Source organism: Pristiophorus japonicus, chromosome 14, assembly GCF_044704955.1.
Source record: "Pristiophorus japonicus isolate sPriJap1 chromosome 14, sPriJap1.hap1, whole genome shotgun sequence".
NCBI classification, from domain to species: domain Eukaryota; kingdom Metazoa; phylum Chordata; class Chondrichthyes; family Pristiophoridae; genus Pristiophorus; species Pristiophorus japonicus.
Window position 1 is genome coordinate 114,960,970 of NC_091990.1, and position 25,627 is coordinate 114,986,596.

The following is a 25,627-nucleotide window of genomic DNA, read 5'->3' on the forward strand; positions in this document are numbered from 1 at the left end:
GGCCGGTTGAGCGGTGGCCCATGGCGCTAATCACAGGGCAATTTCCCGGGAGGCGGTAGCGCCCCCCCCCTCCTCCCCCGAGCGAAAACTGCCCCACGGCGGTGCTAATGGGGCTATAAAAAGGCGCAATTTCACCCCTCAAGCCTTTCTTCTGTTTTCAGATAATTAGTAAAACACTAGATACAGATTGTATATCTGCATTACATTTATGGATTCAAAAAAGATGTCGAGATTGACTAAAACCTACCAGAATCACGATGAAATAAATCATTAAAATAAAACCAAAGATCATACATCAGTCCCTCAGATTTATGATTAAGATAAAAAGTCTCTAAGTGACACACAGGAATGCGCCAATACCGACCGAGATTATCAGCAAGAACAAAGTGAGCACGTCACTCCGAGGGGGACAGCAACGGAAACACAGTCACTTGACTACTGGCCACGATCTGACCGCATTACTGAAGGAAGCAGTTATTCCATAAACTCTCTCCCTCCATCAGATAGCAATGTGTCTGGGGATTCAGACGGGCCAAATTCAATTTAGCAAATGACGTCACTGATATAAGTGGCAGATTCATAGACTGGCTTGGTCAGGAGTTTCGGTTCATCATATCCTGCATAGGGAGCTCAAATTCTTAGCACGTCAACAACAACTACAACAACTTGTATTTATATACCACCTTTAACATAGTAAAAACATCCCAAAGCACTTCACAGGAGCGTTATCAAACAAGATTTGACACCAAGCCACATAAGGAGATATTAGGACAGGCTTAATCACAGTGGTTTTAACAAAAGTCTTAAAGGAGGAGAGAGAGGTGGAGAGGCGGAGAGGTTTAGGGAGGGAATTCCAGAGCTTGGGGCCTCGGCAGCTAAAAGCACAGCCACCAATGGAACAGCAATGAAAATCAGGGACATGCATGAGACTGAATTGGAGGAAGCAATCAATCATAAGGAGACTTTTAGACAGGTGACCAAAAGCTTCGTCAAAGAGGGATATTTTAAGGATGCGATTAATCAAAAGGAAGGTGAGGAAATTAAACGGCAGTTCTTGCACACCCCCTACACGCCCTGCAACCATCTCAAGATCATGCTGAGCACAGCATTCAGAGCAGCGTCCCTTCTGGCATCCTCAGTCAAAGACTGTTGCACACAGACTTCAGCACAAAAATCCAGGCTGACACTCCACTGCAGTGCTGAGGGACCGCTGCACTGTCGGAGGTATCGTCTTTCAGATGAGACATTAAACCGAGGCTCCGTCTGCTCTCTCAGGTGTTACGTAAAAGATCCCATGGCGCTATTTCGAAGAAGAGCAGGGGAGTTATCTCCGGTGTCCTGGGGCCAATATTTATCCCGCACTTAACATCACTAAAACAGATTATCTGGTTTGTGGGAGCTTGCTGTGCGCAAATTGTCTGCCGCATTTCCTACATTACAACAGTGACTACACTTCAAAAGTACTGCATTGGCTGTAAAGCGCTTTGGGATGTCCAGTGGTTGTGAACGGTGCTATAGAAGTGCAAGTCTTTCTTAAGCACAGGACTGCTAGATGTAAGACAGAGGTTCCTGTGTGGGGGAGGGACCCTCCGCAGATACCATCAAACTATCAGGAGCTCTCCACCCCTCTTCCCCAGCCTGCCCCTCATGAATACAGCCAGGCACTTGGATGGGTATCTCGTATCATATAGCAAGGAGCTGGCCCTTCTCCCTTGTCACTAGCAAACTGTCTGCTTGCATACGGATATTTTGCATCGTGTCTGCAGTAATTTTACTACCATCATTTCTTGGCACGCAGCCAACCTCTCCCTCACTCTCCCTTGCTCACATTTGGTCATAGAAGTCATTTGGCCGTGACTAAAAGAACTTTTATTCAGCTACAGAAGTGGTTTCATCGAGGCCAGGCCAACACTGCCAGCCATCATTTTGAATAAGCAGACTCTTTTAGGCATTTCCTCAGCAAACCAAGAGTCATTCACAAATTACTTAGAATTTACAGCACAAAAACAGGTTATTCTATAGTCCGGGCCAATTTTAGTGCTCCATATGAGCCTCCTCCACCCCTCTTCATCGCACCCTATCAGCGTATCCTCCTATTCCCTTCTCCCTCATGTGTATATCCAGCTTCCCCTTAAATGCATCTGCACTATAAGAACATAAGAAATAGGAACAGGAGTAGGCCATTTGGCCCCTCGAGCCTGCTCCACCATTCAATAAGATCATGGCTGATCTGATCATGGACTCAGCTTCACTTCCCTGCCCGTTCTCCATAAACCTTTACTCCCTTATCACTCAAAAATCTGTCTATTTCTGCCTTTAATATATTCAATGACCCAGCCTCCACAGCTCTCTGGGGCAGAGAATTCCATAAATTTACAACACTCAGAGAAGAAAATCGACCTCATCTCAATTTTAAGTTTTAGTTCAACATTCGTAGCATGTGGCGAGTTCCACATTCTCACCACTCTCTGGGTAAAGACGTTTTTCCTGAATACCCTATTGGATTTATCAATGTCGATCATGTTGATGGTCCCTAGTTCTGGTCTCCCCCTACAAATGGAAACATTTTCTCTACTTCTACTCTATCAAACGTTTTCATAATGTTTAAAGACTATCAAATCACCCCTCAGTCTTCTGTTTTCTACAGTAAAGAGCCAACTTTCTTGATAGTTATAACTGCTCAGTTCTGGTATCATACTTGTGAATCCCTTTTGCAACTTCTCCAAAGCCTTTATATCCTTTTTATAATATGGAACCGTGCACATTTAGAATACATAAATCTGTACGTACCTGGTGTAATGTATGCACCTGTGAGTATGCTCACAGGTTTGTAGAGCTGTTGAATTGTGAGTGGCTTAGCCAGTGACGTGATGTTCACAAGACTCAATAAAACCCCAGTCAGTTGGGTCTAGGTTATCCACGATGAGGTATACAGTTGTGAGCCTAGTGGATGAACTGGTAATGTGTAGTGTGATTGTTAAATCTTTGTGAATAAACCAACTGGTTCTTAATAGCAATGTGTTGCCATGAATTCTTAAGCAAAGAGCCCATGAAGCGAATACATTATACCTGGCCTCTATTAAACTAGTGAAAGGACCCAGATTAGAATATGTCAACTTGTTTTCATCACCTGTGCTCGTTGACCTACATTGGCTCCCGGTTAAGCAACGTTTTGATTTCAAAATTCTCATCCTTGTTTACAAATCCCTCGCCCCTCCCTATCTCCCCCAGCCCCACAACCCACCTGAAATGTCTGCGTTCCTCTAACTCTGCCCTCTTGCGCATCCCTGATTATAATCGCTCAACCATCGGTGGCCGTGCCTTCTGTTGCCTGAGCCCCAAGCTCTGGAACTCCCTCCCTAAACCTCTCCGCCTCTCTACCTCTCTTTTCACCTTCAAGTCGCTTCTTAAAACCTACCTCTTTGACCAAGCTTTTGGTCATCTGCGTTAATTTCTACTTATGTGGCTCGGTGTCAAATTTTTTATCTGATAATACTTCTGTGAAGTGCCTTGGGAAGTTTCACTATGTTAAAGGCGCTATATAAATACAAATTGGGTGTTATTTTAATCAAATGCTATTTTGTTGATTTGTTTTTTATTTGGTAATGTTGATTGAGGGATAAATATTGGACAAAGACAACAGGGATAACTCCCCTCTGCTTCTTTGAAATAGTGCCATGGGCCCTTTTACATCCACTGAGTAGACAGTGCCTCAATTTAAATCTCATCTGAAAAACAGCACCTCTGTCAGTACAGCACTCGCACAGTACTGCACCAGAGTGCCAGCCTAAATTTATCTGCTCAAGTCCCTGAAAGGGGACTTGAACCCACAACCTTCTGACTCAGAGGAGAGAGTGCTATCCACTGAGCCACAGCTGACATGGCAGAAAGGCAGCAAGGGTTAGGAAGGCAGCAAGGGTTAGGAAGGGAACTCCAGAGCTTAGGGCCTCGGCAACTGAAGGCACAGCCGTCGATGGTGGAGCGATTAAAATCAAGGAAGCACAAGAGGCCACAATTAGAGGAGCAACAATATCTCGGAGGGTTGTGGGGCTGGAGGAGATTACAGAGATAGGGAGGGGCGAGATTTGAAAACAAGCCAAGTCAGTTATACAAATGCAAGTTCATTTCTCCATTGAAAAGGCAGGTCAAGTGTATCTATCAGTGTCAACCTGGAGGCAGCTTGAAGGATAGGATGCACAGCACATTCAAGTGCAAACCAAGGCATTTTTTTTTTTAAGTGTGTTACAGCAGCCGTTACTCTTCTTATTTCTGTGGCACTTAAGTTATTAGCAAACAATGGCAAGACATACATCTTGCCGCATGACAGTTTGCAACTAAAATCAGCTTGGTCATTAGGCAAATTGTGATCAGAAGATGTATTTGATGCTTCTGACCACTCTATAAAAAAAAAGCAGCATCGCTCCCGAGAACAAAATAAGCAAAATTAAAACGTTCCTGAGTAACAGCAACACCGGCCAGATCGGCCTCCCCGCATAACGCAGTGAATCAGACCTTGGCTTATCTGCACAGTCAAGGTCACCCAGAGTGATTTGCAGCACTCTCGCCTCTGAGTCAGAAGGTTGTGGGTTCAAGTCCCACTCCAGAGACTTGAACACAAAAAATCCGGGCTGACACTCCCAGTGCATTGCTGAGGGAGTGCTGCACTGTCGGAGGTGCCGTCTTTCAGATGAGACGTTAAACCTGCTCTCTCAGGTGAATGTAAAAGATCCCACGGCACGGTTTTGAAGATGATTAGGGGAGTTCTCCCCAATGTCCTGGACCAATATTCTTCAATCAACATCACTAAAACAGACTGGGGCCAAAATTCAGGGTCGGAAAAAGACTAGTTAGTGCCCATTTGCGGCGGCCATTCCTAAAAATCGAATAGCTGCCACTTTGGGATCAACAGGCCAACACGACCTAAATTCAGGTCAGGAATTTTTCGGCATGGACCTCATACTGCCCAAGTATCACCAGCAGTAAAATGAATAAAACAATAAAAATACTTACCCAGTGATTTTCACCTCACTCCGTGGATCGCCCGCCCCGTGGTGCCCCCGACAGGTTTCTCTGTCGCTGCACCTCTGCAGAGTGACTGCGGTCCCAGCATTGCGGCTGCCCTTAAAGGGGAGGGCCCACTGCCTCGGCCGCAGTGCAAGAATTTTTGCCAGCCGACTTACCGATCGGCCGGCAAAATATTGGCCCCGGGCTCGGCCCGCCCGCCAACGGACAGCCTGGCAACCCATCTTGGGTGCCAGGCCGTTGGCCCGGCCAAAACCCTCCCTGGTGGCCCAGTGGCCAAAGTTAAAAATCCATTGACTCTCCCCTTTAATGGAGGGGAGAGAGAGTGGCGACGCATGCACGCCGTGACATCACTACGCTGATTGACAGCAGCAGGCGGGCCTTCCGACTCATTTTCAGCCAGTCAGCCTGGCTTTGAGTCGAAGGCCTGCTCCCATTATGATCCATTTTCTGCAGGACAGTCCCGAAAATTGATCTACTCACCGGACCAAGAGTTCCAGCAGTGAGTAACAGCTAAAAACTCTGGCTCACCTGAATTTCAGACCCATTATCTGGTCATTGTCATTAAGCTGTTTGTGGGGCGTTGCAGTGTCAAATTGGCTGTTGTGTTTCACATATTATATTATGACATTGACTTCAAAAAGTACTACAATGGCCATAAAGCACTTTAAGACATCAAAAGGTCATGAAAGGTGCTGTAGAACAATCTTCAGCTGCTTCATCAATGACCTTCGCTCCATCATAAGATCAGAAGTGGGGATGTTCGCTGATGATTGCACAGTGTTCAGTTCTATTCGCAACTCCTCAAGATAATGAAGCAGTCCATGCCCACATACAGCAAGATCTGGACAACATTCAGGCTTGGGCTGATAAGTGCCAAGTAACATTCGCGCCACACAAGTGCCAGACAATGACTATCTCGAACAAGAGAGAATCTAACCACATCCCTTTGACATTCAACGGCATTACCATCATTGAATCCCCCACCATTAACATCTTGCGGGTCACCACTGATCAGAAACTTAATTGGATCAGCCACATAAATACTGTGGCAACAAGAGCAGGTCAGAGGCTGGGTATTCTGCGGTTAGTGTCTCACTTCCTGACTCCCCAAACCCTTTCCACCATCTACAAGGCACAAGTCAGGAGTGTGATGGAATGCTCTCCACTTGCCTGGATGAGTACAGCTCCAACAATACTCAAGAAGCTCGACACCATCCAGGACAAAACAGCCTGCTTGATTAGCACCCCATCCACCACCTTAAACATTCACTCCCTCCACCACCGGCGCACCGTGGCTGCAGTGTGCACCATCAAAAGAGGCACTGCAGCAACTCGCCAAGGCTTCTTCGGCAGCACCTCCCAAACCCGCGACCTCTACCACCTAGAAGGACAATGGCAGGAGGCGCATGGGAACACCATCACCTCCAAGTTCCTCTCCAAGTCACACACTATCCTGACTTGGAAATATATCGGCTATTCCTTCATCATGCTGGGTCAAAATTCTGGAACTCACTCCGTAACAGCACTGTGGAAGCACATTCACCACACGGACTGCAACGGTTCAAAAAGGCGGCTCACCACCACCTTCTCAAGCGCAATCAGGGATAGGCAATAAACATTAGGCTTGCTAGCGAAGCCCACATCGCAGCATTGAATAAATAAAAATGCAAGTGCTTTCTTTCTTACTTGTTGTCAAGAGATCTGTCAAATAAAATGGGTTCCCAACAAAAGCATTCATTTCCTGAATGGAACTACTTTAATTACGGAACGGATAAACTGATAAAGGCATCTGTCTGCATGCAGCAATTTAGGAACCGTAACTGTTTGCAAATAATCACCACAGGCAACAGCTATTGGTGCTTCTCTATCCCATGTGCTTCCTAACCTCTAAGTTACTAGAGATTAACTACTGCCAAGGGTGCAATGCATGAGAGTGGGGATAGGGACGCGAGGGGGCAGTGAGGGAGGGTAGGATTGTGAGGAGAGAGAGTGGTGAGGCCAAGGGGAGTGAATGTAGTGGGGGTGAGGGAAATGAGGGCGAGGGGAGTGAGGGTGAGGGGTATGAGGGGAGTGAAAGGAGTGAGGGGAGTGAGGGGTGTGAGGGGAGTGAGGGGTGTGAGGGGAGTGAAGGGAGTGAGGGGAGTGAGGAGTGCGAGGGGTGTGAGGGGAGTGAGGAGAGTGAGGGGTGTGAGGGGAGTGTGAGTGAGGGGAGTGAGGACGAGGGGAGTGAGAGTGAGGGTGAGGGGAGTGAGGGTGAGGGGAGTGAGGACGAGGGGAGTGAGGGTGAGGGGAGTGAAAGTGGGGGGTGAGGGGAGTGAGGGTGAGGGAAGACCAGCCACTGGAAACCGGCTTCCACCCACGCTGCCCCAGATAACCAATAACTGACGAGGTGTACCAATCTACATGAGTAATTTTAAGCCGACCAACACTCGGTACAGGTAAAGCTGCACGATTCGAGCTGGTTAAATCCCGGAAGATACTTGTGCGTTCTCTTGGACCATCGGTCATCCTGCGAATCCACACCATTCTCCAAGGGAAGAGCGCGAAGATACGCAAACACCAATCTTCTCCCGGAAGGTGGGTCCCAGTAAATGTGCCCACTTCAGATGCACTGATGCATTAAGCCGCTTCACCATAAACCAACTATTTTTTCCTCAATTCCGATGATCAGATGGTCCCCACCAATCGCAGTCTGGATTTGCAGGTAGCCGGAGGGGGAGCAGTGGTCAGCAAACACAACGATCTCAACGTGCTCAGTGCGGATTGGAATCTATCTCAGTCCCATTAGACTGGCACCTGCTCCGACCGCCAAACTGGGACCCGTTACCTCAGCTCCAATTACCAGCTCAGATTAGCGTGCTGCACTTTCTGCCATTCACTTCATGGAAGTACAGAAGTTTCCAGCACAGAAGGAGGCCATTCAGGCTATCGGGCCAATGCCGACTCTTAGCTAGAGCAATTCACCACCAATCCCACTGCCCTGATCTCTCTCTCCATAGCCCTGTATCTTCCTCTGCTTCCAACATTTATCCACTTTTCCCCTTAAAAGATGGTCTCTGCATCACCCTTCCTTACACCAACAACCTTTTGTGTAAACAAATTTCTTCTAGCATTTCTCCTCAGTGATAATCTTTAATTGGCAATCATAAGAACATAAGAAATAGGAGCAGGAGTAGGCCATACCAACCCTCGAGCCTACTCCGCCATTCAATAAAATCATGGCTTCGACCTCAATTCTCCTTTCCCGCCCGATCCCCATATCCCTTGATTCCGTTAGAGCCCAAACATCTTTCGTCCAATCCCTTTACACTTCCATCCCCCACCAGGATAGCCTGAGGGTGCTCCGCTTCTTCCTCGAGCAGAGGCCCAACCAGTCCCCTATCCACCATCACCCTCCTCCGCTTAGCTGAACTTGTTCTCACATTGAACAACTTCTCCTTTAACTCCACTCACTTTCTCCAAATTAAAGGTGTTGCTTTTGGAACGGGTCCTAGCTTTGCCTGGCTTTTCTTGGGATATATGGACATTCCTTGTACCAGTCCTATTCAGGTCCCCTCCCTCACCTCTTTTTCCGGTACATTGATGACTGTATTGGTGCTATTTCCTGTTCTCGCCCTGAATTAGAAAATTTCAGTCACTTGGCATCCAATTTCCACCCTTCCCTCATCTCCGACTCTTCCCTTCCCTTCCTCGACTTCTCTGTCTCCATTTCTGGGGATAGACTATTGACAAACATTCACTATAAGCCCACTGACTCCCACAGCTACCTGGACTACACTTCCTCCCACCCCACATCCTGTAAAGACTCCATTCCATTCTCCAAGTTTCTTGTTCACATCTGTTCTGACAATGCCACCTTCCATACTCCTGCTTTCGACATGTCTTCCTTTATCCTCAACTGAGGATTCCCCTCCGCCGTGGTTAACATGGCCCTCGCCCGTGTCCATTCTATATCCCGCACCTCTACTCTCATTCCTTCCCCTCCCTCTCAGAACCACGACAGGGTTCACCTTGTCCTCACCTTTCACCCCACCAGCCTCCACATTCAACACATCATCCTCCGCTATTTCTGTCACCTCCAGTGTGATCCCACCACCAATCACATCTTCCCCTTCCCTCTCAGCATTCCGAAGGGACCGCTCCCTCCACGACACCCTGGTCCATTCCACAGTCACCCCCAGCACCCCCTTCCCCCGGCACCTTCCCATGCAAGCGCGGGAGATGTAACACCCGCCCTTTTATCTCCTCCCTGCCCTCTGTCCAGGACCCCAAAGGACTCCTTCCAAGTGAAACTTGCACTTCTTGCAATTTAGTATGCTGTATTCACTGCTCATGATGTGGTCTCCTCTACATTGGAAAGACTAACCATAGGTTAGATGACCGCTTTGCTGAAGGCCTGAGCTTCCAGTCGCCTGTCACTTTAATTCTCCGCTCCACTCCCACTCTGACCTCTCTGTCCTCGGCCTCCTGCGCTGTCCCAATGAAGCTCAACATATGCTCGAGGAACAGCACCTCATCTTTCATTTAGGTACTTTACAGCCTTCTGGACTCAACATCGAATTCAACAATTTCAGACCATAACCTCTGCCCATATTTTTTCCTTTTTTCTGTGTTTCACTCTTTCCCATGGCAGCTCTTGCTGATTTTTCTATTTACAGCCTATCTAGACCCATCTTTTGTTTCTTAACTTGTCCCATTACCATCTCCTTTTGCCTTGCACCATCATCCCTTTTGTCTCTTAATCTCTTCTAACCTTTCACCCTATCACAGACCTTTCCTGTTGCTCTGTCCTCCCCTCCCTCCTTTCCCTGTCTCTCCAACTGCTTAAAAACCTGTTATATCTCTAATTTGTATCAGTTCTGACAAAGGGTTATCGACCTGAAACGTTAACTTTGTTTCTCTCTTCACAGATGCTGCCTGACCTGCTGAGTGTTTCCAGCATTTTCTGTTTTATTTCAGATTTCCAGCCTCCGCAGTATTTTTCTTTAGTCCAAAAATCTATCGATCTCAGTCTCGAATAGACTCAACGACTGAGCACCCACAGCCCTCTGGGGTAGAGAATTCCGAAAGTTCACAACCCTCTGGGTGAAGAAATTTCTCCTCATCCCGGCCCTAAATGGCCGACCCCTTATTCTGAGACTGTGACCCCCCTAGTTCTAGACTGCCCAAACAGGGGAAACAACCCCTTAGCATCCCTCATCATTGACCCCACCACCAACACCAATATCAACACGCCCCTCCCCTCCCAACTCTAACCTGAGTCAGTCCTGAGTCAACTCTATCAAAACTCTTCATAATTCAAAAAAGAAACTCTTATTAAATCTCTTAACCTTCTCTGTTGCGCTGATGTAAATAGCTCCAGCATCGCAAGTGTCCCATCACTTCTCTGCCATCATGTTGCTTTCCTAAAACTTAACTACTGCGGAGCGCAGAGCAAGTCAAATTCCCTCGCTGACAGGAAATCAATTTTATGACAAAGTGTTTTTGAAGAGACTGATGTTTCAATACTATTACCCGTCAGAAAGAGCTGTCCTTTCTGAGCATTTACATCGTGAGCACACTGAAGGTTATGGCCTATTCAGCTCTCCTGCTCTCACATCGCCAGGCTGGAACACTTACACAGGAAACTGCATTTCCACAAAGTCCTTCTCTTCTTACTGATCGCTCCGTGATCCAATTCTACAGGCTTTTTTTCTCTCGATTTAAACTGTAGATAAAACTCCCAACGGTAATATTCCCTGTCAGAAAGTCACGGGCAACGTACTTTCAAGCTTCCCATTTCTACTGCCAACCTATCAACAGCATGATTCCGCAGAAATTATCCCCTACCGGTTTGCCGAAACCCGAGCTCATGTGGAAACTATCCTCATTTTTATTTAATCTAATGTGCGAACCAGTGATATTTCTCTTTATGACTAAACCAAAGTTGAATAATTCATAGGATTGCATGGTCGGTCTGCACCTGAGCAGGACCGGAACCAATGTCCTAGGGGGAGTGTTTGCTAGTGCTGTTGGGGAGGGGTTAAACTAATATGGCAGGGGGATGGGAACCTATGCAGGGAGACAGAGGGAAGTAAAATGGTGGCAGAAGCAAAAGATAGAAAGGAGAAAAGTAAAAGTGGAAGGCAGAGAAACCCAAGGCAAAAATAAAAAAGGGCCACATTCTAAAGAGACAAAGTGTGTTAAAAAGACAAGCCTGAAGGCTCTGTGCTTCAATGCGAGGAGTATTCGTAATAAAGTGGACGAATTAACTGCACAGGCAGCTATTAACAAATATGATATAATTGGGATTACGGAGACATGGCTCCAGGAATCAAGGCTGGTAACTCAACATCCAGGGGTATTCAATATTCAGGAAGGATAGACAGAAAGGAAAAGGAAGTGGGGTAGCGTTGCTGGTTAAAGAGGAAATTAACGCAATAGTAAGGAAGGACATTAGCTTGGATGATGTGGAATCTGTATGGGTGGAGCTGCGGAATACCAAATGGCAGAAAACAATAGTGGGAGTTGAGTACAGGCCACCAAACAGTAGTAGTGAGGTTAGGGGCAGCATCAAACAAGAAATTAGGGATGCGTGCAATAAAGGTACAGCAACTGTCATGAGCGACTTTAATCTACATATAGATTGGGCTAACCAAACTGGTAGCACTACGGTGGAGGAGGATTTCCTGGAGTGTATTAGGGATGGTTTTCTAGACCAATATGTCGAGGAATCAACTAGAGGGCTGGCCATCCTAGATTGGGTGATGTGTAATGAGAAAGGATTAATTATCAATCTTGTTGTGCGAGGCCCCTTGGGGAAGAGTGACCATAATATGGTAGAATTCATTATTAAGATGGAGAGTGACACAGTTAATTCAGAGACTAGGATCCTGAACTTAAGGAAAGGTAACTTTGATGGTATGACGCGTGAATTGGCAAGAATAGACTGGCTAATGATACTTAAAGGGTTGACGGTGGATAGGCAATGGCAGACATTTAAATATCACATGGATGAATTTCAACAAGTGTACATTCCTGTCTGGAGTAAAAATAAAACGGGGAAGGTGGCTCAACTGTGGCTAACAAGGGAAATTAGGGATAGTGTTAAATCTAAGGGGGAGGCATACAAATTGGCCAGAAAAGGCGGCAAACCTGAGGACTGGAGAAATTTAGAATCCAGCAGAGGAGGACAAAGTGTTTAATTAGGAGGGGGAAAATAGATTATGAGAGGAAACCTGCTGGGAACATAAAAACTGACTAGATATGTGAAGAGAAAGAGATTAGTGAAGACAAACATAGGTCCCTTGCAGTCAGAATCAGGTGAATTTATAATGGGGAACAGAAAAATGGCAGACCAATTGAACAAATACTTTGGTTCTGTCTTCACGAAGGAAGACACGAATAACCTTCCGGAAATACTAGTGACAGAGGATCTAGCGAGAAGGAAGAACTGAAGGAAATCCTTATTAGTCAGGAAATTGTGTTAGGGAAATTGATGGCATTGAAGGCCCCAGCGCCTGATAGTCTGCATCCCAGAGTACTTAAGGAAGTGGCCCTAGAATAGTGGATGCATTGGTGATCATTTTCCAACAGTCTATCGACTCTGGATCAGTTCCTATGGACTGGAGGGTAGCTAATATAACACCACTTTTTGAAAAAGGAGGGAGAGAGAAAACGGGGAATTATAGACCGGTTAGCCTGACATCGGTAGTGGGGAAAATGTTGGAATCAATTATTAAAGATGAAATAGCAGTGCATTTGGAAAGCAGTGACAGGATCGGTCCAAGTCGGCATGGATTTATGAAAGGGAAATCATGCTTGACAAATTTTCTAGAATTTTTTGAGGATGTAACTAGTACAGTGGACAAGGGAGAACCAGTGGATGTGGTGTATTTGGACTTTAAAAAGCTTTTGACAAGGTCCCACACAAGAGACTGTTGTGCAAAATTAAAGCACATGGTATTGGGGGTTATGTCTTGACGTGGATAGAGAACTGGTTGGCAGACAGGAAGTAGAGAGTCGGGATAAACGGGTCCTTTTCAGAATGGCAGGCAGTGACTAGTGGCGTGCAGCAGGGCTCAGTGCTGGGACCCCAGCTATTTACAATATACATCAATGATTTAGATGAAGGAATTGAATGTAATATCTCCATGTTTGCAGATGACACTAAGCTGGGTAGCGGTGTGAGCTGTGAGGAGAATGCCAAGAGGCTGCAGGGTGACTTGGACAGGTTAGGTGAGTGGGCAAATGCATGGCAGATGCAGTATAATGTGGATAAATGTGAGGTTATCCACTTTGGTGGCAAAAACGTGAAGGCAGAATATTATTTAAATGGCAGCAGATTAGGAAAAGGGGAGGTGCAACGAGACCTGGGTGTCATGGTACATCAGTCATTGAAAGTTGGCATGCAGGTACAGCAGGCGGTGAAGAAGGCAAATGGCATGTTGGCCTTTATAGCTAGGGGATTTGAGTATAGGAGCAGGGAGATCTTACTGCAGTTGTACAGGGCCTTGGTGAGGCCTCACCTGGAATATTGTGTTCAGTTTTGGTCTCCTAATCTGAGGAAGGACGTTCTTGCTATTGAGGGAGTGCAGCGAAGGTTCAACAGACTGATTCCCGGGATGGCTGGACTGACATATGAGGAGAGACTGGATCAACTGGGCCTTTATACACTTGAGTTGAGAAGGATGAGAGGGGATCTCATAGAAACATATAAAATTCTGACGGGACTGGACAGGTTAGATGCAGGAAGAATGTTCCCAATGTTGGGGAAGTCTAGAACCAGGGGACATAGTCTAAGGATAAGGGGTAAGCCATTTAGGACCGAGATGAGGAGAAACTTCTTCACTCAGAGAGTTGTGAACCTGTGGAATTCCCTGCCGCAGAGAGTTGTTGAGGCCAGTTCATTGGATATATTCAAGAGGGAGTTCGATATGGCCCTTATGGCTAAAGGGATCAAGGGGTATGGAGAGAAAGCAGGAAAGGGGTACTGAAGTGAATGATCAGCCATGATCTTATTGAATGGTGGCGCAGGCTTGAAGGGCCGAATGGCCTACTCCTGCACCTATTTTCTATGTTTCTATGCATAGCACATATACAGCACAGAAACAGGCCATTCAGCCCAACCAGTCCTTGCCGGCGTTTATGCTCCACTCGAGCCTTCTGCCGTCGTTCCTCAGCTAAATCTATCAGCATTACCCTTGATTCCCTTCTCCCTCATATGCTTATGTAGCCTCCCATTAGTATTCGCTTCAACCATGCCCTATGGCAGCGAGTTCCACATTCACAGCACTCTCTGGGTAAAGAGGTTTTTTCTGAATTCCCTAATTGATTTCTTGATGGCTATCTTATATTGATGGTCTCTTGTTTTGCTCTTCCCCACAAGTGGAAACACTCTCTCCTTAATTCCCTCCATCTGAGTGAGAAGGTAGTGGGTTCAAGTCCCACTCCTCTGGAATTATAATGCTTACAGCACAGAAGTAGGCCATTCAGCCCGTGCCGGCTCTCTGTAAGAGCACTTCAGCTAGTCCCACTCCCCCACCCTTTCCCCGTAGCCACGATTGAATCTGCCTCCACCACCCTTTCAGGCAGTGCATTCCAGATCCTAACCACTCACTGCGTAAAAAAAGTTTTCCCTCATGTCGCCTTTGGCTCATCTGCCAATCATCTTAAATATCTGTGTCTGGTTCTCGACCCTTCCGCCAATGGGAACAATTTACTCTGTCTCGACCCCTCATGATTTTGAACACTTCTAGCAAATCTCCTGACAACCTTCTCTGCTCTTGGGAGAACAACCCCAGTGTCTCCAGTCTATCCATGCAACTAAAGTCCCTCATCCCTGGAACTAGTCTTGTAAATATTTTCTGCACCCTTTCTAAGGACTTAACATCCTTCCTAAAGTGCGGTGCCCAGAATTGGATACAATACTCCAGTTGAGGCTTAACCATTGTTTTATAAAGGTTTATCATCATTTCTACTCTTTTGTACTCTATGCCTTTATTTATGAAGCCCAGGATCCTGCATGCATTTTTTAACCGCTTTCTCAACCTGCCCTGCCATCTGCAATGATTTGTGCACATATACCCCCAGGTCTCTCTGTTCAAGCACCCTCTTTAGAATTGTACCCTTTAGTTTATATTGCCTCTCCTCTTTCTTTCGACCAAAATGCATCACTTTGCACTTTTCTGCATTAACTTTCATCTGCCGTGTCCGCCCATTTCACCACCCTGTCTATGTCTTCTTGAATTCTATCACTGTCCTGCTCACTTCCAAGTTTTGTGTTACCTGCAAATTGTGAAATTGTGCCCTATACACCCAAGTCTAAGTCATTAATATATAGCAAGAGAAGCAGTGGTCCTAGTAACGACCCCTGGGGAACACTACTGTAGACCTTCCTCCAGTACGAAAAACAATTGTGTTCTCCTCACAACTTGCTTTCCCACCCATCTTTGTATCATCAGCAAACTTGGCTACATTACACTCGGTCCCTTCATCCAAGTCATTAATATAGATTGTAAATAGTTGAGGCCCCAGCACGATCCCTGTGGCACCCCACTAGTTACTGTTTGCCAACTGGAAAATGACCCATTTATCCCGACTCTCTGTTTTCTCTTAGTTAGCCAATCCTCTATCCATGTTAATATATTGCCCCCAATCCCGTGAACCTTTATTTTGTGCAGTAACCTTTTAAATGGCACCTTATCGAATGCCTTCTGGAAACCCTCTTTAACTACCCTGCTCATTATATCCTCAAAGAACTCCAGCAAATTTGTCAAAAATTATTTCCCTTTCATAAAACCATGCTGACTCTGCTTGATTGAATTATGCTTTTCCAAATGTCCCACTACTGCTTCCTTAATAATGGACTCCAGCATTTTCCAACAACAGATGTTAGGCTAACTAGTCTATACCTTCCTGCTTTTTGTCTGCCTCCTTTTTTAAATAGGGCATTAATTTGCGGTTTTCCAAGTTGCTGGGATCGCCCCAGAATCCAGTGAATTTTGGTAGATTACAACCAATTCATCCACTATCTCTGCAGCTACTTCTTTTAACACTCTAGGATATAAGCCATCAGGTCCAGGGGACTTGTCTGCCTTTAGTCCCATTATTTTACCGATTACTACTTCATTAGTGATAGTGATTGTATTAAGTTCCTCCCTCCCTATATTGATCATCCACTATTGGGATGTTTTTGGTGTCTTCTACCATGAAGACCAATATAAAATATTTGTTGAAAGTCTCTGCCATTTCCCTGTTCCCCATTATTAATTCCCCAGTCTCATCCTCTAGGGGACCAACATTTACTTGAGCCACTCTTTTCCTTTTTATGTACCTGTAGAAGCTCTTACTATCTGTTTTTATATTTCGTGCTAGGTTACTTTCATAATCTATCTTCCCTCTCTTTATCATTTTTTTAGTCGTTCTTTACTGGCTTTTAAAAGTTTCCCGATCCTCTGGCCTCGCACTAATCTTGGCCACATTGTATGCCCTTGTTTTCAATTTGATACCATCGCTTATTTCCTTAGTTAGCCACGAATAGTTATCCCTTCTCTTACAGTCTTTCCTTCTCATTGGGATATATTTTTGTTGTGAGTTATGAAATATCTCCTTAAATGTCTGCCACTGCTCATCAACCGTCCCATATTTTAATCTATTTTCAAAGTCCACTTTAGCCAACTCTCCCTTCATATCTTTGTAGTCTTCTTTATTTAAGCTTAGGACACTGGTTTGAGATCCAACTTTCTCACCCTCCAACTGAATTTGAAATTCAACCATGTTATGGACACTCATTCCTAGAGGATCCTTTATGACAAGATCATTTATTAATCCTGTCTCTTTACACAGTACCAGGTCTAAGATAGCCTGCTCCCTGGTTGGTTCCGCAATGTACTATTCAAGAAAATGATCCCAGATACACTTTATGAACACTTCCTCGAGGCTACCCTGGCCAATTTGCTTTGTCCAATCAATATGAAGGTTAAAATCGCCCATGATTATTGCCATTCCTTTCTTACAAGCCTCTATTATTTCTTGATTTATACTCCGTCCAACAGTGTAGTTACTGTTCGGGAGCCTTTTTCACTTCCCCTCTGAACTTTCTATATTCAGCCTGGTTCTCACTTGTATTCTCAACCTGACATCTGTCATACGCCCCCTTTTTCTGCTTCATCTTACTCTCTAACTCTTTCGTCATCCAGGGAGGTCAGGCTTTGGTTGCCCTACCTTTCCCCCTCGTGGGAATGTACCTCGACTGTACCCAAACCATCTCCTCTTTAAAGGCAGCCCATTATTCGATTACAGTTTTGCCTGCCAATCTTTGATTCCAATTTACTTAGGCCAGATCCGTTTTCATCCCATTGAAATTGGTCCTCCTCCACTTAAGTATTTTTACTCTAGATTGCTCCCTGTCCTTTTCCATAACTAATCTAAATCTTATGACATTATGATCACTGTTCCCTAAATGTTCTCCTACTGACACTTGCTCCACTTGACCCACCTCATTCCCCAGAACCAGGTCCAGTAATGCCTCCTTCCTCGTTGAGCCGGAAACGTACTGATCAAGAAAGTTCTCCTGTGCAAAATTAAAGCACATGGGATAATGTACTGACGTAGATAGAGAACTGGTTGGCAGACAAGAAGCAGAGAGTTGGAATAAACGGATCCTTTTCAGAATGGCAGGCAGTGACTGGTGGGGTGCCGCAGGGCTCAGTGCTGGAACCCCAGCTATTTACAATGTACATTAATGATTTGGATGAGGGAATTGAGTGTAATATCTCCAAGTTTGCAGATGACACTAAGCTGGGTGGCGGTGTGAGCTGTGAGGAGGACGCTAAAAGGCTGCAGATTGACTTGGACAGGTTAGGGGAGTGGGCAAACGAGTGGCAGATGCAGTATAATGTGGATAAATGTGAGGTTATCCACTTTGGGGACAAAAACACAAAGGCAGAATATTATCTGAATGGCGGAAGATTAGGAAAAGGGGAGGTGCAATAAAACCTGGGTATCATGGTATATCAGTTATTGAAAGTTGGCATACAGGTACAGCAGGCGGTGAAGAAGGCAAATGGTATGTTGGCCTTCATAGCTAGGGGTTTGAGTATAGGAGCAGGGAGGTCTTACTGCAGTTGTACAGGGTCTTAATGAGGCCTCACTTGGAATATTGTGTTTAGTTTTGGTCTCCTAATCTGAGGAAGGATGTTCTTGCTATTGAGGGAGTGCAGCGAAGGTTCATCAGACTGATTCCCGGACTGACATATGAGAGACTGGATTGACTGGGCCTGTATTCACTGGAGTTTAGAAGGATGAGAGGGGATCTCATAGAAACATATAAAATTCTGACGGGACTGGACAGGTTAGATGCAGGAAGAATGTTCCCGATGTTGGGGAAGTCCAGAACCAGGGGACATAGTCTAAGGATACGGGGTAAGCCATTTAGGACTGAGATGAGGAGAAACTTCTTCACTCAGAGTTGTTAACCTGTGGAATTCCCGACCGCAGAGAGTTGTTGATGCCAGTTCGTTGGATATATTCAAGAGGGAGTTAGATATGGCCCTTACGGCTAAAGGGATCAAGGGGTATGGAGAGAAAGCAGGAAAGGATACTGAGGTGAATTATCAGCCATGATCTTATTGAATGATGGTGCAGGCTCGAAGGGACGAATGGCCTACTCCTGCACCTATTTTCTATGTCTATGTTTCTATGTAACACACTTCAGACACTCTTCCCCCTCTCTGCCCTTTACACTATTTCTTTCCCAGTCTATGTTAGGGTAGTTATAGTTCCCCATTATCACTATTCTATAATTCGGGCAATTCTCTGTAATTTCCCTGCAAATTTGCTCCTCTATATCCTTCCCACTAGTTGGCAGCCTATAGAGTACACCTAGTAGTGTAATGGCACCTCTATTGTTTCTCAACTCTAACCAAATAGATTTTGTCCTTGACCCCTCCAGAACATCCTCTCTCTCCAGCACTGTAATATTTTCCTTAACCAATACTGCCACCCCACCTCCTTTCTTTCCTTCCCTATCTTTCCCAAACACCTTATATCCAGGAATATTTAATACCCAATCCTGCCCTTTTTTGAGCCAGGTCTCCGTTATCGCCACAACATCTTATTCCCATGTGTCCATTTGCACTTGCAGCTCATTTACCATGCTTTGTGCATTTCCACACATGCACTGTAAACCTATCTTAGGCCTTCTTGTAATCTCTCTTAGTTTGACCTAATACATTACTATTTCTTACTCTAGTGCTATCTGTCGCTCCCAATCCTTTGTGCACCTTGTTTCTCCTTTCTAATGCTACACACTGGTGCCCACCCCCCTGCTAAATTAGTTTAAATCCTCCCCAACAGCACTAGAAACACGCCCCCCCCCACCCCCGCACCGCCCCCCCTCTCTGCCACCCTGCGAGGATATTGGTCCCAGCTCTTTTGAGGTGAAACAGGTCTCGCCTGCCCCAGAACTGGTCGCAATGTCCCAGGAATCTGAAGCCCTCCCTCCTGCACCAGCTCCCCCACCACCATCCATCTGCTCTATCCTCCTATTCTCTAGGTCTCAGCCGTGGCTCAGTGGGCCAGTGGTCGTGTGACTGTGTTTCCATTCCCCAGTACAGCAGTGCTGTTCCGGTCAGAGTGACGTGGTCAATTTATTCTTGCTAATAGTCTCGGTCAGTATTGGCGCATTCCCGTGAGTCACTGACCAATAGTTTATCGTCGTGTTAAATCTGAGGGACCGATGTATGATCTTTGGTTTTTATTTTAATGTTTTCTTTCATCATGATTCTGGTAGTCTTAGTAAATCTCGATATCCTTTTTGAATATATACACACAATGCAGATATACAATCTCTATGTAGTTATCTGAAAAAAGAAAGACTTGCATTTATCTAGCACCTTTCACGACCACCAGGCATCGAAATGTGCAATGCAGAGAATGAAGTGTTTTTGAAGTGTAGGCACTGTTGTCATGTAGGAAATGTCAGCACTCCCTCCTGCCCAAATAGCGTGCTCCCTGCCCCCCCCCAACACCCCCCCCACACTTATTGTGCTAACCAGACGGAGTTCCTGTCTACTCTGCGAGGTGATGGGAGGAACAATTGTCCCGAATCCCTCAGCATTGGGGAAACAGACTGCGTACTCGTAACACGGGAGAGACAGGTCAGAGGTCGAGATACTCCTGCCCTGTTCGGCACTTGTCCTTTTCTTCACTGTCTGCCTTTGAGGAAGGAACTGATAAAAATAGGATTACAATGTGCGGCAGACACACTGTGAGACTCTGGGGCAAAGCAAGGATTGCTCATTGTGATTGATGGCTGAATAAACACACAATAGAAGGCCCACTTAGACAAGGAGTGCGATGAAAAGGGATGTGAGCTTTCATCTCCAGCATTGCCCAGACGGCAGTGCGATTTTCAATAAACCTCTGCTAAAGACCCGGTGATTACTGTCTGGGTTCCAAAATTCTGTCCTTTCACAAACTCCAACAAGCTCTAATCTCGCAATGACTGCTTTCAGGAGTCAGAAAGTCACAAAATGCCGAATATACATAATGGCCCAGATTTTGCTCCATCAGTTAAGATTTTTGTTCCTCCCGCCAACCCCCCTGCCCTTCAGCTTGATATTATTTTTCGCCCTCTTACTTGCAGGAGGCATGCGCTGATATCGACGCAGCGAGGGCAGCGGGGCTCAGTGAACGAGGGGACCAACAGTCTGTCTCCTCCACCCATGACATATCACGTTAAAGGTGCTATATAATTCAAGTTGATATTTAAGAATGGAGAAAGCAACAGAGGAATGACAGCGAAGGAAATCGGCTGGATTCGAGTCAAATCAGGTACAGAGGAAAAAAGAGACTGTACTAAAAGAGGGAGAATGAAAAGAGATGGAAAGAAAGACCTGCATTTATATCATCATCATAGGCAGTCCCTTGAATCGAGGATGACTTGCTTCCACGTCAAAAAGTTTACAAGTGTTTCAATGATGGAGCTAAAATTCCAGGTCCGAACTAAATCTTGAAGGGTGGAAGATGCCTGTGCTTGGATTTTTTTTAACGTGTGGTGGCCGTTGCACACCAGCCACCACACGCTTTGACAGAGCTAGGTCTCGGTCCAGTAGCAAGACGACTGGAGGCCTGCTCTGCTGCACAGACCTAGTGTGCGCACATATCACAGTGTGGGCTGGCCCCTGCTGCCCCTGGGCCCTTGCCTCTTCTGGGCCCCGAACTCTCGCCTCTCCTGGGCCCCGATCACGTCCCTCTACAATCTCTCGCCGCTCCTTCGCCCCGACCTCGCCGCTCCTGCTGTACCTGCCCACGCTCCAATCACCGACCTGGGTCTTGGTGACGTCCCTTTTCACTGCCGTTGCTCTCCTGCTCCAACACGTGCTGCTCCCTGGAGTGGTATGCTGCCACATTGCTCCTTCCATTCCCTGGCCTGCTCCAATGGTGCTCGCAGGCCGGAGGCCACACAGACTGCTGGGCTAGGCCGCTTGATTTATATAGCACCTTTCACAAACACCGGACGTCTCAAAGCGCTTTACAGCCAATTAAGTACTTTTGGAGTGCAGTCACTGTTGTAATGTGGGAAACGTGGCAGTCAATTTGTGCACAAGCAAGCTCCCACAAACAGCAATTTTATAATGACCCAGGTAATCTGTTTTGTTGTGTTAATTGAGGGATAAATATTGGCCCCAGGACACTGGTGATAACCCCCTTGCTCTTCTTTGAAATAGTGCCATAGGATCTTTTACGTCCACCTGAGAGAGCAGACGGGACCTCAGTTTAACATCTCATCTGAAAAACAGCACCTCCAACAGTGCAGCACTCCCTCAGCACTGCACTGGACTGTCAGCCTAGATTTATGTGCTCAAGTCTCTGGAGTGGGACTTGAACCCACAACCTTCTGACTCAGAGGTGAGAGTGCTACCCATAGAAAGAGAAATAAAGAGAGATTGTATTAAGAGAGAGAGCGAGAATGAAAAGAGATAGGAAGGAAAAGTAAGAAAAAATTTTACATTTAAAAATGTTTTTAAATCCAACCGCAATTTACAACCTGCAGGAACAAGACTCCAGGTTAAATTGTTCCCTTTCAGGCCCGGAGCTGTTGAGTGGCATTGCAGGAACATCAATCTCTTCATTAAAAGGTTCCTTACGCTGTTAAGTACCAGCCCTAACTTTCTGCGGTGCTTTTAATGGGCAATTTTCACGCAAATGCAGCAGTTTCAGGAGACTGGCGAGGACTTTGAGGGTGAACTGCCAGTTTTGCAACGCACTCTCCTGCTCCTCCTGGCCCACAAGGAGTGTTCAATCGAGTCACTTGCCTTGTGGAGCCAGAAGCTCCCTTTTCTCTTTCGTTGCCGACTTTCCCGACCCCTGGGAAACTTCCAGCGGCGATTCATTTCAGATCGGAAATCGGGCTCACAACTGCGATTTAAATATGTTAATTACGTGTCCCCGCCTCTCCACGGTGGGACACCGATGTGACACTTTTATTATTACGTCGCTGGAGCGCTCTTGCAGAGAGCCAGCATGGGCTCGATGGGCCGAATGTTCTGCTTCTGTGCTGTAACCATTCTATGAACGCGGGTGTCCCGGTGTCAGGTTAGGGGTCGGGTTGGGGTCGTGTTCTGTGGATTTATCATTTTAACCCCATCCTATGCTTCCCCCCCTCCCCCCACCCCTGGCCCCCTGACCTTCTCCCGCCTGTCATGAGGGAGGGTTAATATTGAGGCCAAAGTGACACTGATTACAAGCATCCAGGGTTCCACCAGCTCTTACAGCCATTCAGCGGCAAAATTCCCCTGGGCCTGGAGTTCAGTCCCCTCCGACAAATTTGGATAATAAACCTCCCATTGCCAGAGAGAGGATTGGCTCGGAGATGAAAAGGTTGCACTGAAAAGAAAGACTTGCATTTATATAGCGCCTTTCATGACCACCGTTTGTCCCAAAGTGCTTTACAGCCAATGAAGTACTTTTGGAGTGCCGTCATGTAGGAAACGCGGCAGCCAATTTGCATACAGCAAGCTCCCACAAACATAAATTTGATTATGACCCAGATAATCTGTTTTTTTGTTATGTTGATTGAGAGATAAATATTGGCCAGGACAATATTTATCTCCTTGAAATAGTGCAACAGGATCTTTTACATCCACCTAAGAGGTTTAACATTTCATCCAAGAAACAGTACCTCCAACAGTGCAGCACTCCCTCAGCATCGCACTGGAGTATCAACCTGAATTTTTGTGCTGCAAGTTCCTGGCATACGATTTGAACCCACCTGACTCAGAGGCGAGAGTCTGGTAATCTCTCGGCATTTTTACTAAAGCAGCTAGAAGTTCAGAACACTGATTGGACCGGTTACTCAATACTGGCCAATGTATGAATGGAATGGGGGAGCAGTGAAGTGTGAACATAATCCGATGGTGTAGCCTTAGATCAGCCATGATCTTATTGAATGGCGAAGCAGGCTCGAGGGGCTGAATAGCCCACTGAAAAAGTAACAAGTCAAAGAACCTTTAACTATCAGAATCTTTCCTGCAGGTTAGACACAGATTCGGTGTCAGTAAAATGAACGCTGTTTGGTGAGACCAGTACCTCACGCTATGTTTTTCTCAAAAGCAAAGGTGTCAGCCGTGGCTTAGTGGGTATCATTCACATTTCTGAGTTCATGGAAGGTTGTAGGTTCAAGTCCTGCTCCAGAGACATGAGCACAAAATCTAGGCAAATCTACGCCCACAGTGTAGTCCTCTCAGTTTAGCTGAACCATTCCAACCTCCCTATGGACAACAACAACTTGTATTTATATAGCACATTTAACGGAGTGAAACATCCCAAGGCGCTTCACAGGAGTGTTATGTGATAAAAATTTGACACCGAACCGCGTAAGTAGAAAGTAGCGCAGGTGACCAAAAGCTTGGTCAAAGAGGAGTGTTTTGAAGGTGGAAAAGAGAGTCGGAGAGGTTTAGGCAGGGAGTTCCAGAGCTTGGGGCCCAGGCAACAGAAGGCACGGCCACCAATGGTTGAGCAATTACAATCAGGGATGCTCAAGAGGGCAGAATTAGAGGAGCGCCGACATCTCGGGGGGGGGGGGGTTGGGGGGTTGGGGGGTTGGAGGTGATTACAGAGATAGGGAGGGGCAAGGCCATGGAGGGATTTGAAAATAAGGATGAGAATTTTGAAATCGAGGCGTTGCTGAACTGGAAGCCAATGTAGGTCAGCGAGCACAGAAGTGATGGATGAGTGGGACTTGGTGCAAGTTAGGACACGGGCTGACGAGTTTTGGGTGACCTCAAGTTTACGTAGGGTAGAATGTGGGAGGCCGGCCAGGAGTGTGTTGGAATAGTCAAGTCCAGAGGTAACAAAGGCATGGATGAGGGTTTCAGCAGCAGATGAACTGAGGCAGGGGGGGAGAAGGCCGATGTTACAGAGGTGGAAATAGACGGTCTTAGTTACACTAGTCAATCTGTCACTGTACCAAGTATTGCCTTGGGCATCAGCTCAGTCCAGCTGTGTGCTGAAACCACTGCAGTTCACTTCTGATAATGTAATTGAAACAACTACAGCTCGCAGGTTCTCCAAGTCACACATCATCCTGACTTGGACATGCTTCCCAGTGCCTTCATCATCACTGGCACTTGCTACTTGTCTGTTTTTAACTCACAACTGCTCTACACTGTTAAAATCGGGAAGAATGAGTCAAATGCTCTGTTGCGCATCCCCGATTACAATCGCTCCACCATTGGTGGCCGTGCCTTCAGCAGCTTGGACCCTAAGCTCTGGCATTCCCTCTCTAAACCCCTCCAACTTTCCTCCTAAAACCTACCCCTTTGACCAGATGTTTGGTTGCCTGTCCTAATATCCCCTTATGTTGCTCGGTGTCAAGTGCCTCGGGTTGTTTTACTATGTTAATGGCGCTTACATAAATGTACATTGCTGTCCTGTAAACATCTATAGTTCTTGATGATGTTAGTTTCGGAAGTCTCAATCCAACTCCCAGAGGACATGGCCCCTGCCCTGTTGCACAAAACTATCCTTTAATGTGGCACAGATTCACAATCTTATTGAAAGAGCCCGCAGGTCGAATGGATGGGTGATGTCGGATGTGTAAAAGATGTCGCACAGGTCAAGTAGAGGATATGCTTCTGAGCTTGGGGCTGAGGGATGTTACTGGGCCAGAGTAGGACTCAGCAGGAATTTCTTTCCCAGAGAAAGCTTTTGATAGGTTAGACACAGAGAGAATGGAGCTGAAATTGCCCCTTTTTATAGCCTCATTAGTGCCTCCAGGGGAATGGCGTTTTCGCCCGGAGGAGGTGGGCGCCAGCATCTCCGGGGAAATTGCCGCGGAGGTTTGGGGGCGGGGGGGGGGGGCACTAACCCGGCAGCACCGCGCCCCGCGATTACCACCCCGGGAGCCCCCCCTCCAAGGAAGCGGAGTGCCGGAGCAGCGCCAGAGACAGTGCTCCACTTTCTCCAAGGTTCGCACGGCCCAATTCCGCTACCGGACAGGACTTCCGAGCCGGGCGCAGGAGGTCCCAGCCCCAGAGGGTTACTGCCCCCAATTGGGGCGAGGGACAATTTCCAGCCCAGTGTTTCCACTTGTGGGAAAGAGCAAAACTAGAGGCCG

General features: G+C 46.5%; 1 protein-coding gene across 1 annotated transcript in view; it reads right to left on the reverse strand.

Annotated features, from left to right (window-relative positions):
* The window catches only part of LOC139279471 (metallophosphoesterase MPPED2), a 221,330-nt gene that overhangs the window by 89,086 nt on the left and 106,617 nt on the right, over positions 1-25,627 (reverse strand). The window lies entirely within an intron of this gene.